The sequence below is a fragment of the Primulina huaijiensis genome, chromosome 2 (assembly GCF_012295235.1).
Source record: "Primulina huaijiensis isolate GDHJ02 chromosome 2, ASM1229523v2, whole genome shotgun sequence".
Lineage (NCBI taxonomy): Eukaryota > Viridiplantae > Streptophyta > Magnoliopsida > Lamiales > Gesneriaceae > Primulina > Primulina huaijiensis.
Window position 1 is genome coordinate 1078911 of NC_133307.1, and position 13684 is coordinate 1092594.

The 13684-nt window shown below is 35.1% G+C and overlaps 1 protein-coding gene and 1 long non-coding RNA gene across 3 annotated transcripts in view; both read right to left on the reverse strand.

Annotated features, from left to right (window-relative positions):
• The window catches only part of LOC140963002 (double-strand break repair protein MRE11-like), a 65295-nt gene that overhangs the window by 38106 nt on the left and 13505 nt on the right, over nucleotides 1–13684 (reverse strand). The window lies entirely within an intron of this gene.
• Nucleotides 5621–10792, reverse strand: LOC140963048 (uncharacterized). 2 transcript variants are annotated; one of them, XR_012172652.1, is made up of 5 exons: nucleotides 10702–10792; nucleotides 8990–9030; nucleotides 6373–6473; nucleotides 6207–6272; nucleotides 5621–6120 (listed from the first exon to the last, which is right to left on the reverse strand). It is a non-coding gene; the product is annotated as an uncharacterized lncRNA (long non-coding RNA). The 2 variants fall into 2 exon arrangements; XR_012172651.1 differs by lacking the exon at nucleotides 10702–10792 and having other exon boundaries at nucleotides 8990–9357.

The window sequence follows — 13684 nt, forward strand, 5'->3', positions numbered from 1 at the left end:
CATCAAAGTCTCAAGTATTTGTTCACACAGTAAGAATTGAACATGAGGCAGAGAAGATGGATTGAATTGTTAAAAGATTATGATTTAACAATAAGCTATCACCCGGGCAAGGCAAATAAGGTAGCTGATGCTTTAAATAGAAAAAACATGGGTAAAGTGATCCTAGCTTCACTTTCTGCACAACCATGCCTTCAAGAAACAATCAAGTTAAGACAAAATCAAGATCCTACTTTGACAAAACTTAAAGAACAAGTCAAAGAAAAGAAGTCACAAGATTTTCATATAGACGAGAAGGGAGTTTTGTGGATGAAAGGACGATTGTGTGTACCAAATATCGAGAATCTTCGACATGAAATAATGTATGAAGCACATAAATCAAAATTTTCGGTCCACCCCGGCAGTACAAAAATGTACAGAGATTTAAAGAAAAATTCCTTGTGGAGCGGAATGAAGAAGGATGTAGCAGAATACATCTCTAGATGTCAGGTCTGTCAACAAGTTAAAGCTGAACATCAACGGCCTGGAGGACTTCTTCAACCCTTGGAAATTCCAGAATGGAAATGGGAACATATTTCCATGGATTTTGTAGTAGGTTTACCAAAGTCTAGATAAAGTCATAATGGAATATGGGTAATCGTAGATAGACTCACAAAATCTGCAAATTTTCTACCTGTCCGCATGAATTATAATCTGGAAAAATTGGCTACCATATTGTGCGATTACATGGAGTTCCGACAAGCATTCTGTCTGATAGAGATCCAAGATTTGTATCTCGGTTCTGGAAAAGTTTTCAACAAGCTATGGGGACTAAAGTTACTCTCAGTACAGCTTATCACCCTCAAACTGATGGACAAACAGATAGAACAATACAAACCCTTGAAGATATGCTACGAGCTTGTGCTTTAGAATTCAGTGGTAATTGGAGTGAACATCTACCTTTAATTGAGTTCGATTACAATAACAGTTATCATAGCAGTATTGGAATGTCTCCATACGAAGCTCTGTACGGCCGAAAATGTCGATCACCTCTATACTGGGATGAGATAGGAGAGAAATCCATAACTGGACCTGAACTGGTCCAAGAAACCGTGGAGAAAGTAACAATCATTAAAGAAAGACTCAAAATTGCTCAAGATCGACAGAAAAGTTGTGCTGATCTAAAGAGGAGACCAGTGGAGTTCACAGTTGGAGAAAAAGCTTACGTAAAAGTTTCTCCCATGAAAGGAGTTGTTCGATTCAATAAAGCTGGGAAATTACATCCCCGATACATAGGACCTTTTGAAATTTTGGAAAAAATCGGAACACTGGCATACAGACTAGCATTGCCACCGGATATGTCAAGGATTCATAATGTGTTTCATGTTTCACAATTGAGGAAATTCATCCCGAACCCAAATCATGTTCTTGAAACTGGACCACTTCTGATAGAAGGAAATATGAATGAAAAGCAAAGATATGAAGAAGTTCCAATTAGAATTTTGGACACAAAAGAACAAGTGCTAAGGCGACCCAACATTTCCTATGTCAAGATACAGTGGTCTAATCACACCGAAAGAGAAGCTACTTGGGAATTAAAAGAGTAGATGTTCAAGGAATATCCATGTCTTTTTGAAAATCTAGAAAACTCAAGTTTCAGGGACGAAACTTCCGATAAGGAGGGAGGAATGTAAGAATTATGAATATTATTACTATTATTATGGCTATTATTATTATTATTATTATTATTAACTATTATGAAGTGTAAAACATTGACAAAACATGAGTGCAAAACATTGAAAAATCAAATGTGCCAAAGTTTTGACTAAAATAAATAAAATATATTAAAGTATGCATCAAATTGTGGGAATTGTTTTCAAATCTTGTATATAAATAGATGTATTGAATTTGAGGGAAATCACACCAAAATCTTTCCATCTAGAGCAAGCTTGAAGTTTGCAACCATCAACCTTACTTGAAGTGAAATTTAGGAGCAAGAATTCTGTTATATTTCTGGAAATTCTTCCCATCACTCCCGACCTGAGAATCCGATCTCCACCGTTCATAATACACTTTTAAATGTTCTAAACATCATATCCAACTTTCAGCCTCATCCAACGGTTCAATTTTTGGGAAACATATCTGCAAGAATACTGCTCGGAATTCAAGCGAATTTAGCAATTTTACGGATTTTCGGACGTTAACTTCCAGTTTGTTTCTTCCATAAATTAGGAGAACCTTTCAGTAAGTGGGCTTATGTTTTAAAGTATTTAAGTATGTTTTCAAAAATTCGATCGACATGATATATCCCTTCGATTTGATATATCAATATTTCGTTTCGATAAATTGTTAAGCATGTTTAAATCAATTTCAAGTGCATGTTCCTTTCGTTTCAAAATTATGTTGTCTTCGTTTCATGTTATATTCTAATATATGTTTTTAAACACCAATTTGGTATATTCTAAGAATTATGTTTAAAGGCACTGTTATGATTCAAGTTAGAAATGGTAAAAAGGAAAATTTTCCTAAAACATGATAAGATATGACAAGTTTATGGCCCTGATGCGGTGGGTAATAAGAACCGATATATGGCCTCACCCCTTAGAGGAATTACATATAGGGGACTGATCAGTAACACCATGGATAATAAGATGAAGTAACAGTGCAATACGAATAATATATGATATGTCTATATACATATGATAAATTATGTTTGCTCATGGTTAAATATCAGGTCTTGACTTTTGTTATGAATTATTATTGTGACATGAAATTCATTTAATATTTACATAAATATATATAAGTTATGTCATGTCTATCATTTTGTCTATTTATCGTCCCGATGTTTTTTGAGACACGACAAATTTCGAATTGTTAAGATCTATATATGTATATCCTTGTATTATTATGATCGATCGGCCCCCACTTTGCTGAGTATTTAACAAAATACTCACCCTTACACCTCTCACTCCCAGATAAGAATGAAAAACAAGTTGAAGAAGAAGATCAAATGAATTTCTGGGGATGGTAACAAGGTTTCAGTTGATCAAGACATACTTTGGAATTTGGCTATCTTTTATTTTTACGTTGTTCGTTTCCGCATTCGTTTGATAAGTTGATTATGCTGTAAAGACAATATATGTTTTATGAAAAAGACTGGTTTGGTTGTACACTGTACTACGAGGCTTGTTGATTTACGATTGAATAATTGTAAAACAACGCCGGATGTCAACTCACCCCGGTATCGGGACGTGACACTTATTCAATTTATAGGCTTTATGCTCATTACCAACCTTAATATAGCCGGGAGGTTGATCGATGAAAACTTGTTATTCCAAATCTCCATGCAAGAATGCCGATTTCACATCCAACTGGAAGATGGGCCATGATTTTTGTGCTGCTAAAGCAATAACTAATCTGATCGTGTCATGTCTTGCCACCGGTGCGAAGACTTCTTTGTAGTTGATCCTGTACTCTTGTTTGTAACCTTTTGCCACCATTCGTGCTTTAAATTTGTCGACTTCTCCATTCTTGTTCAACTTAGTCTTGTAAACCCACTTCACACCAATTTTCTTTTGATCTCGTGGAAGCTCCGTTAACTCCCAAGTATTGTTTTTCTCAATTGCCGCTATTTCTTCATCCATAGCCTTTCTCCATTTAGAGTCTTTGACAACATCTTCTAAAACTGTTGGATCAGAATTTGAAAGCAAAACAAGGTGAGCGAGTGAATCTTCAAGATGGTCTGCACTTAGTTCATAATCCTCCATCTACACAGGTCGTCTTCGAACTCGTTGCAGTCGTTCGTCTACTATTTCATCACCAGAATTGCCTAGACTAATTGCTGGTTGAACATCAACTACAGATTGAGCATCTAAAGGCTGTTGCCTTTCTTCTCTTATTTCTCCATCAAAATCAGCTTGTATGTGTTGTTCACCGTTGTTTTTATTCCAGATTCAGAACTGTTTCTCATAAAAAATCACGTCACGACTAATGACAATTTTCTTAGTGATAGGTTCATACAGTTTGTATGCTTTTGACTGTTCACTAACACCAAGAAAAAAACATTTTTCATCTTTGTCGTCGAGCTTGCTTCTTTTCTGATCTGGAATGTGGACATATGCTATACAACCAAAAACTCTAAAATGCTCAATGCTTGGTTTGTAGCCACTCCATGCTTCTTCAGGTGTCACATTTTGGACAGCTAAAGTTGGACTTCTGTTCAATATGTGGATGCTCCAATTAATCGCTTCTGGCCAAAAACTCTTTGGCATTCCGCTTGTTGTCATAACAGACAACACTATGTTTAGAATTGTACGATTCTTTCTCTCTGCAACGCCATTCTGTTGTGGTGTATAGGCTGCTGTAAGTTGCTTCTGAATTCCATGTTCCTCACATAAATTTACAAATTCAGCCGAGTTGTATTCACCACCACGATCACTGCGAAGAATCTTTATTGGAACACCTGCTTCTTTTTCAACCAGAACTTTGAAACTTTTGAAAGCTAAAAAGGTTTCTGATTTTTCCTGCAAAAAATAAACCCAAGTTTTTCGACTATAGTCGTCAATAAACGTTATAAAGTAACGTTTACCACCATTTGATGTCGGATTGATGGGTCCACATAAATCTGAATGAACTAGCTCCAACACCTTTTTTGCTATCCTTGATTGTCCTTTTGGAAATTGCTCCCGATGTTGTTTACCAATAACACACTCTTCACATATTTGAGAAGGAATACGAATTTGCGGAAGACCCATCACCATATTCTTTTGTTGCAACGTGTTTAAGCCATTAAAATTCAAGTGCCCATACCGAAAATGCCATAGCCATGCTTCATCTTTTACTCTGGTGGAAAAACATGCTTGAGTGGTGTTGTCGAGATACAACGGAAACATCCGATTTTCTGTCATGTTGACTGCAGCGATTAAGCCCAATTTTTCATCTTGAATCCGGCAAACTCCATCCTTAATAGAGATTTCATATCCCTTCTCTTGAAGCTGACCAACACTAAGCAGGTTAGTTTTCTAATCTGGAACAAAGAAGACATTGGAAATAACCTGCTTAGTATTTTTTTTTGTGCTAATTTGTACACTCCCTTTGCCCATAACAGAAACTTTGGAGTTATCACCAAACGATACGGTGTTACGAAATGTTTCATCTAACTCCGAAAACATCATCTTATCTCCACACATATGGTTGCTGCAGCTTGTATCTAAATACCACATGTTCTGGTGGATTTCTTCCTTCATATGGTATGCCATCAAGAGAGAAATTTCTTCTTCTTGTTCTACAAAATTTGATTTCACACCACAATTTCTATTGAGATTAGTGTAACATTTTGATTTTTAATGACCATACCTGTGACATCTGTAACATTCAATGTTTGATTTGTCAACAAACTTTGATTTTTCCTTTGACTGATTAAAATCAGTTTCTTGATCCTCCTCTGACTTGTTGTACCCATTTATATCCTTCCTTCTTGGATTTACACCAGGACCTGTCGCCTTCAATGCTTGCTCCTCTTTATCTTGCAAGACAACCTTTCTTTCATGAACCAACATATGTTACAAAAATTTGAGATTTCTTCTTTCTTATAGAACAGTTGGCTCTGATGCCAATTGTAGGACAAGCGCTTTACATAAGATCAGATAGAATTTAAAAGCACATAACTTTTAGCAGAAGCAAAAAGAATGAGATAAATATAATGGAATGAATAAAATTAAGGGATTGAGAGAAACCTGGAACTTCTAATCAAACCAGCCGAAAGACGGTGATGGGTAACCAAGAAGGCAATGAACAATATCACTCTGTTATGTACAGGTTTTCCTAATGCCCCAATCAGTTCGAGCTTAGTAAAAGTTTACAGAGGAGCATACAGCTCAGTTCAAAAGCTTTTAACTCAAGGCATGAGGCATATAAAAAGACTAGTGCCGCAATGGCAAATGAAGTGAAGATTGACTTTGTTGAATACGAGCACAAAATGAAATTAGCTAAGAGCCCACATGCGTAGATAACTTCAGAAAGCAGCATTTTGTCAATTTCTACTTCCTTTATGCATTAGGGAACATGACTTTCCATTTCATTGAGCAGCTGTTCTCTTGGTGTCGATGGCAAGCGTACATTTTGGCAGTGACTGGACAAAATGATCTACAAATTGATCATAACTGTGAAAATATAACAGATATCAAAATTTCAAAAATAGCAAAATGTAGAAGTGTGTGACATCTTCGGACCAGAATCAATATCAATCTACGCAAGAACTTCAACTGAGCATTCCAAAAAACCACTTAGATAGTCCTCTATTCACCAGAAATCGGATACAATTTATAAAGAATAGCTAGCATACGTGAGATCAAAAGGCTTATGAATACAAGGATGGATGTGCAAGAATAATAATACCTTGGCCAATTTCTCCATAGGCTCAGCAGCATAGAGCAGTGGCAAAAGTCCTGAAGACTCGTACAGAAAAGGACTAGAACCAGCAGAAAATGCATAAGCAGCTGTCGGCAGCAGAACAATGAACTGATCATTCAGTGTTGTGAATTCCTATGTAATCAGGAGGTCGGTCTAATATTCTAAATAATGTCAATATCTTGCAGCACCTATACACACAAAAGAATAGCAAAAATGTAAAGAGATACAAAAAAAGATGTAGTCTCGGGGATAAGAAAATTGATGGACAGAATTTAATACATTCATCATATATTCTCTTCAACTATATGATTAGAATTGATTTGATGTGATTCATTTCTTATGCAGATAGACCTGAAATTGTGATAGAGAATCTCATACATGTGATGAAACTCATTTGAAGATTGTAAAAAAATTCTCTTTTTAAAAAAATATAATCAATCTCATCAAATCACTTCAAAATATCAAAAAAATATATATCAATGCCACTGTGCCTTATTTGGAAGGCAACTTCAGGTTAAGTATTGCCAAAAGAGCTAGTAACACATTCTACCTATGATACAAAAAAACTTGCAGGTCAACCGCAACAAGAAAACGAACATTTGTAAGGTAAACTATGAATCCTTCCAATAAATTGAAAACACGTGGACATCCTTCTAGAACGCAATCCATCCAAACTGAATTCAAAACCTCAAACAAAGAAAGCTGCGAAGAAGAAGGAAAATCCTTTTTCTATTGCAAGAATTTCAAAGAAACACGCAAATTTGCAGTCTTACATACATGAGGATTGAGGAAGAATAACTAACACATTCATTTAGTATGACATATAGCAACAGGAAACAAGCACAAAATAACAACATTAACATCTCAATGAAAGAAGCAAAAATTCAAATAAGCCATTTTAATGCATTTCATGATAATAATGGGATGGTAACCCCTTCCTTTCCACCTATTTTATGAAATATTTAAAACACCAATATTATTACAAAGTCTATAACCATGACCTTAAATATTAGAGTAAGAAATTCCACCTTTTACAAAAATACAAATTTAGAACCGCAACAAGACGCCTACCTTGATGCTTCTCATGGTCATCATAAACTAACTATATGTTGGTAGACTGAAAACAACATAGATATTTTCCAAACACTATAACAACTTTGAAATAACACGAAGGAAATCAAAAGAAAGACACCACGTGAATTTTAATAGCCATGTTTCCACACAGCAAGGTCACTCTGTTTTGAGGACTTGATGAGAAAAGACTCTCATAAATGTTTCTACAAAGCAGAGTTGTTCTGTTTCGAGTTGGATACAAGATAAGAAACTAAGAGAAAAATACAAAACACACGTGTGTTTGAAAAGAACTCTTGAAGTTATTGTAAGAATACAAAGTGAGAAGTATAATGGGTTCTTACCAGTAAAGTTCTCCAGGAGTAGTAGCATGAGATGAAGCACAAAACGGAATAAAAGAATTGAATAAAGGAGAAGTATAATGGGTTCCAGACGGTGGAAGACTTAACGGAAATTCACAAACAACAAAACTTCTGTAGGGGATCCATCAATCGACGCAACAATTTAAAGCCAATTAATTGAATGCCGGTTTTGCAAGGGATTTATTTCACAAAATATTTACCTAGAAATATTAAAGGCAAAAATTAAAATAAAATATAAGAAAGAAGCACAAGCACTGATCATAACAACAGATATAACTTCAATCCCTCGCAAAAAAAAGGTAACAAACTGACTTTTAGTGTTGTCTCTCCATTTGACTCAACTCCTACATCATTTTAATTTTTAGTTTCGTCCCATCAGCGAGAAATATTGACATCAGAATTCTATATTGAACGTGTTCTAATTTTCACCTCGAATGATTATCCCAATATCTTCGGGATAGAAAGGAACTTCAAATCCTTGTAAATATTTATCTCTCAACCAATTAGACCTCAATAGAGACAAATAATAGGTACACAAACTTTAAAAAGTACGATAATTTATGCATCAAATATTCTCTTATTTCATATTTTCACTTGAAAATCGGAGGATTTTTGCCAAATCATGCCGGTGACCCTAAAGCATCTTTTTGCATGACATTTTAATGGCAACCTACGTCGTAGTACTGGACCCAAATGATATAATATTTTACCATCTCAAGAGAAACTAGTTGAACTAAAAATTTACTAGAAGCTAGAGATCTCAAAAAAAAAAAAAGCTGAACGAACCATCTAATAGTACCACAGGTCCTATTTGAAAGAATAAAAGAACATAAAAATATCATGTATCTCTCCAAAAAAAGAATATTAGATAATAATTTAGAAGATTTTCGGGTAAAGATGAGACTGACAATTTCATACGAGGGTACATTAAAACTCTTAAGCACATCAACAATAAAAAGTTCGCAAACGTGAATCCCTTGCGTTTAAATTATTGAGTTTAAATACCCTGATATCCTATATTCCGAGAAGAACAACTTTGGTATCCTGGCCATATGCCAAGAAAAGAAGTTAATTAAACTGAAATCATGGAGAAGCAAGCCATTTATTAGCAAATAAATCAGCAAATCAAAATATGAAAGCAACTGAAGCAAACAGGTCTACAATCTTACCTCAACATGATGCAATGAAGGAGCATAAAAGCAGCATCCACCTACAAGATGAGAGCACAAGTAACCCTGGAATACTGAATTTAGACCTTGAAAGTTGCTTTCAGAGTTGCATAGATATTTGAAAATTCAATCATAATCACAAATAGAACATTATGCTATGAAGGAGCAAAAAAACAGCACCCGCCTATCAAGATGAGAGCACAAGTAACCCTGTAATACTGAAGTTAGAGCTTGAAAGTTGCTTTCAGTTTGCATAGATACTTGAATATTCAACCATAATTACAAATAGAACACTATACAACCATGGAAACAAGAAGAAATTTATGTTAAGATAGCATCAAGCTGTCTGTGACCTTCAATTTAGGAGTCACTCATGACCAATGTGGCAATGCCATATTAAAAATGTGAGAACCTGAAATTCCAGCAGAAGATAACATTTCCAGTAGCACTCAATAATTCAGAAGATGGTATTTTTCCAGCAGACAGATTTCCAGCAGAAGCTATTATTTCAGAAGCTGATATTTTCCAGCAGATTAGAATCTAGCAGACCGAATCCAGTAGCAGAAGAGCGAATTCCAGCAGACAGTTACTAATCCAACTTATGATTTGTAACTGAAGCATTTATCATGTAAATTAAAGGCTGTAATGGCACTTAATGGTAGATTATGACCATTAATTGGGAGGCAAACAGTCTGGAACCTTGCCTATAAATAAAACCATCAGTCTCTAAATTGGTGTTACACAAATCTTGAGATGATCACTTGAATTTTCGAGTTAAGAGAGTGCTGATTTTCGAGCAGTAGAAACCAGTAGCAAGAACAGCAGATTTCCAGACTTCAACCGAAATTCTTTCAGCAAATTACAGTAAGTGGGCTTATGTATAAATATCTTGAAATCAGTTTGATAATATCTGTTTTAAAGCATATTTTATGTTGATTTCTGATATCTGATTTTGAAGCACTGAAACTCCCTAGTGAACTAATGGTAGGAATATATATTCTGAACATTTCTGAATTCTGATTCCGATTCTGGCCTCACCCCTTAGAGGAGAGAACATATAGGGGACTGATATCGGTTTAGCCATGAAATTCACTAACGTGCTCAGTGCTTACTAATTCTGATTTCTGTTCTGAATATTGTTATTTCTGAATTCTGATTCCTGTTCTGGAAACAAGAGTTTTATGTATATTATTATATTGCTATTTCTGTAAAATGGGATTTCGAAAACTGGGAGTTATTCCCGCCCCTGCTTACTGAGTGACAACCATATCACTCACCCACCAAACCCATCTCAGATAAGAACGAGGAAGAAAAGTTAGAAGAAGAAGAGCAGATTCAATTTTGGGGCTGGTGATGAAGATCGTTGTTCTCAGTTCTGATTTATATTTTATATTCCGCTGCATCTGTTCAGACATTGTAATTTTGGTTTTACATTTCCGCTGTAAAACGTTATTAATGGAGTTGTATCAGACATTGAATATTCAGTATTATGAATAAAAGACTGGTTTTCTGAATTCTGTACTTCTGAGGCTTGTTGTTTTCGAATGTAAATTTGAGAGCAACACCGGTGTCGACCAACCCCCGTTTTGGGGCGTGACAAAAAACACATTTATTTTAAACATGCATTTTGTAAATTGAGATTTTGTGCGAGGAAATCTGATTGAATACCTACTTTTTCCTACAATATGAAATGCAAAGGAGATGAATTGTACTCAACAATTCACCATAAGCGTAGATGAAGCATTTCAAAGATATATCTACACCATGCCTTGATGGGAATTTTACACAAACAGATGCTTACGATTGAGGCGACATTGCAAAATGTTGGCAAACTCCGCATAAGGCAGCTCCATATCACATGCAAACCATTGCCAACCTACAGAATTCTTTCGAAAATAAAATAAAAATATGCATAATAATATAAAAACAAAAGAATATCAATGAGGTCCCTGCATTAGACATCCTACAAATATGGTACCTCATAGAGTGGTCCAGAAAGTTAATGGAGTTTATTTTTCATTATCCTTAGTAAGCCCCAGTCGCCGTCCAAATATAAAGACATTTAATTAGAACATTTTTCATCAAAAAGGGAAGTTGACAGAAAGATCCAGAAAAAAATATCAATAAGTAAAGACAGAGAAAAGCGAGGGAGAGAAGTAGCTAAGGTCAGATGTTTTAATACATTATGAGCACAATTCAGTCCATCCCCAATATATGGTTCTCACAAGCCATTATAAAGAAAAGTGAACAAAGAAGCCTCGACCGCATCCTTCCCCACAAATGATACAACCAAAGCTTGCATTAACAACTATCCTTCTTAATTAGTATATGACTATAAATGGCAAATACTTTGGAAATGATCTTCCAAGGAACAAAAATAAATTAATATATTTTACTCTATTCATATCATGTGATATACCTCATTCAAGGGAAAAGCTGACTTCAACGCTGATTACACACTTGGATCAGTAAAAAACATCAATAAAGAAAGTATAAAGGAAACTGATGACAAACATATACATTAGAAAAAAGTTCGAATGGTGGTATGCCTTGAGCAAGCAAACGGATGAATGGGCAAATAAAAAAGAAAAAGAACCAACAAAGCAAAAACATGACAAAAACAACAAGGATAAGATAATTGTACACCTGCAAGACCCTAACAAGAAAAAAATAGTTCCCTCCTGGTACCCAAAGAAATCAGTTTGAAATGAAGGCAAAAAGAAAAACATAAATAAACACAATCTCCTCTCCTTCGATCAAAAGGTATCGATATTAACCAAATTAAAAGAATAAGAAAATATGAAAGCATCCACCACACAAGCAGGAGACAAATAGACTACAGGAATACAAATTGGGGCTGGATGTATTCATTTGATCAAGCTCCTTGCTCGTCAGATGATTATTCACATCCACATATTGTTCTAGTAAAAGAGAACCGACATCCACACCCCTAGTTAAACTTACTTGCAATTTTCCATAGCAAATAAGAGAATCCTACTAATGAGGGACAAATTAGGAGTATTGCAAACATTTAACTACAAATCAAAATATCAATTTAGTATTGTTCAAGATACATTTATACTTTTATCGTGAGTTGCAAACCAGTACCGAAATACGAAATTATTTATAGATTAATGAATTTCCAGGGATTTTCCACCTAAATTTGGTCTATCCTCTAAGTGTTACCTTACAAGAGAAAAAACTCCAACAAAGCCCAAAATAATGTTATCTCGAAGAACATCGGGAATATCTCCAGGCGGGTTTCCAAGAAGTGAATGAAGTGCCAAGGTCGAGTAGAAAACATCTTCTTTGGGGTTCATCTTACCGATATTTTATGTGCTCAAGCATGTTTCAACCTTTTCCATGGGCAGAAGCACAAGATCTGTCCATGATTGCCACGAACATGACTTTCCATTTCATTGAGCAGCTGATCTCTTGGTGTCGGTGGCAAGCGTACATTTTGGCAGTGACTGGACAAAATGATCTACAAATTGATCATAACTGTGAAAATATAACAGATATCAAAATTTCAAAAATAGCAAAATGTAGAAGTGTGTGACATCTTCGGACCAGAATCAATATCAATCTACGCAAGAACTTCAACTGAGCATTCCAAAAAACCACTTGGACTGTCCTCTATTTACCAAAAATCGAATACAATTTATAAAGAATAGCCAGCATACGTTAGATCAAAAGGCTTATGAATGCAAGGATGGATGCGCAAGAATAATAATACCTTGGCCAATTTCTCCATAGGCTCAGCAGCATAGAGCAGTGGCAAAAGTCCTGAAGACTCGTACAGAAAAGGACTAGAACCAGCAGAAAGGGCATAAGCAGCTGTCGGCAGCAGAACAACGAACTGATCATTCATTGTTGTGAATTCCTATGTAATCAGGAGGTCGGTCTAATATTCTAAATAATGTCAATATCTTGCACCACCTATACACACAAAAGAGTAGCAAAAATGTAAAGAGATACAAAAAAAGATGTAGTCCCGGGGATAAGAAAATTGATGGACAGAATTTAATACATTCATCATATATTCTCTTCAACTATATGATTAGAATTGATTTGATGTGATTCATTTCTTATGCAGATAGACCTGAAATTGTGATAGAGAATCTCATACATGTGATGAAACTCATTTGAAGATTGTAAAAAAATTCTCTTTTAAAAAAAATATAATCAATCTCATCAAATCACTTCAAAATATCAAAAAAATAAATATCAATGCCACTGTGCCTTATTTGGAAGGCAACTTCAGGTTAAGTATTGCCAAAAGAGCTAGTAACACATTCTACCTATGATACAAAAAATCTTGCAGGTCAACCGCAACAAGAAAACGAACATTTGTAAGGTAAACTATGAATCCTTCCAATAAATTGAAAACACGTGGACATCCTTCTAGAACGCAATCCATCCAAACTGAATTCAAAACCTCAAACAAAGAAAGCTGCGAAGAAGAAGGAAAATCCTTTTTCTATTGCAAGAATTTCAAAGAAACACGCAAATTTGCAGTCTTACATACATGAGGATTGAGGAAGAATAACTAACACATTCATTTAGTATGACATATAGCAACAGGAAACAAGCACAAAATAACAACATTAACATCTCAATGAAAGAAGCAAAAATCAAATACGCCATTTTAACGCATTTTATGATAATAATGGGATGGTAACCCCTTTCTTTCCA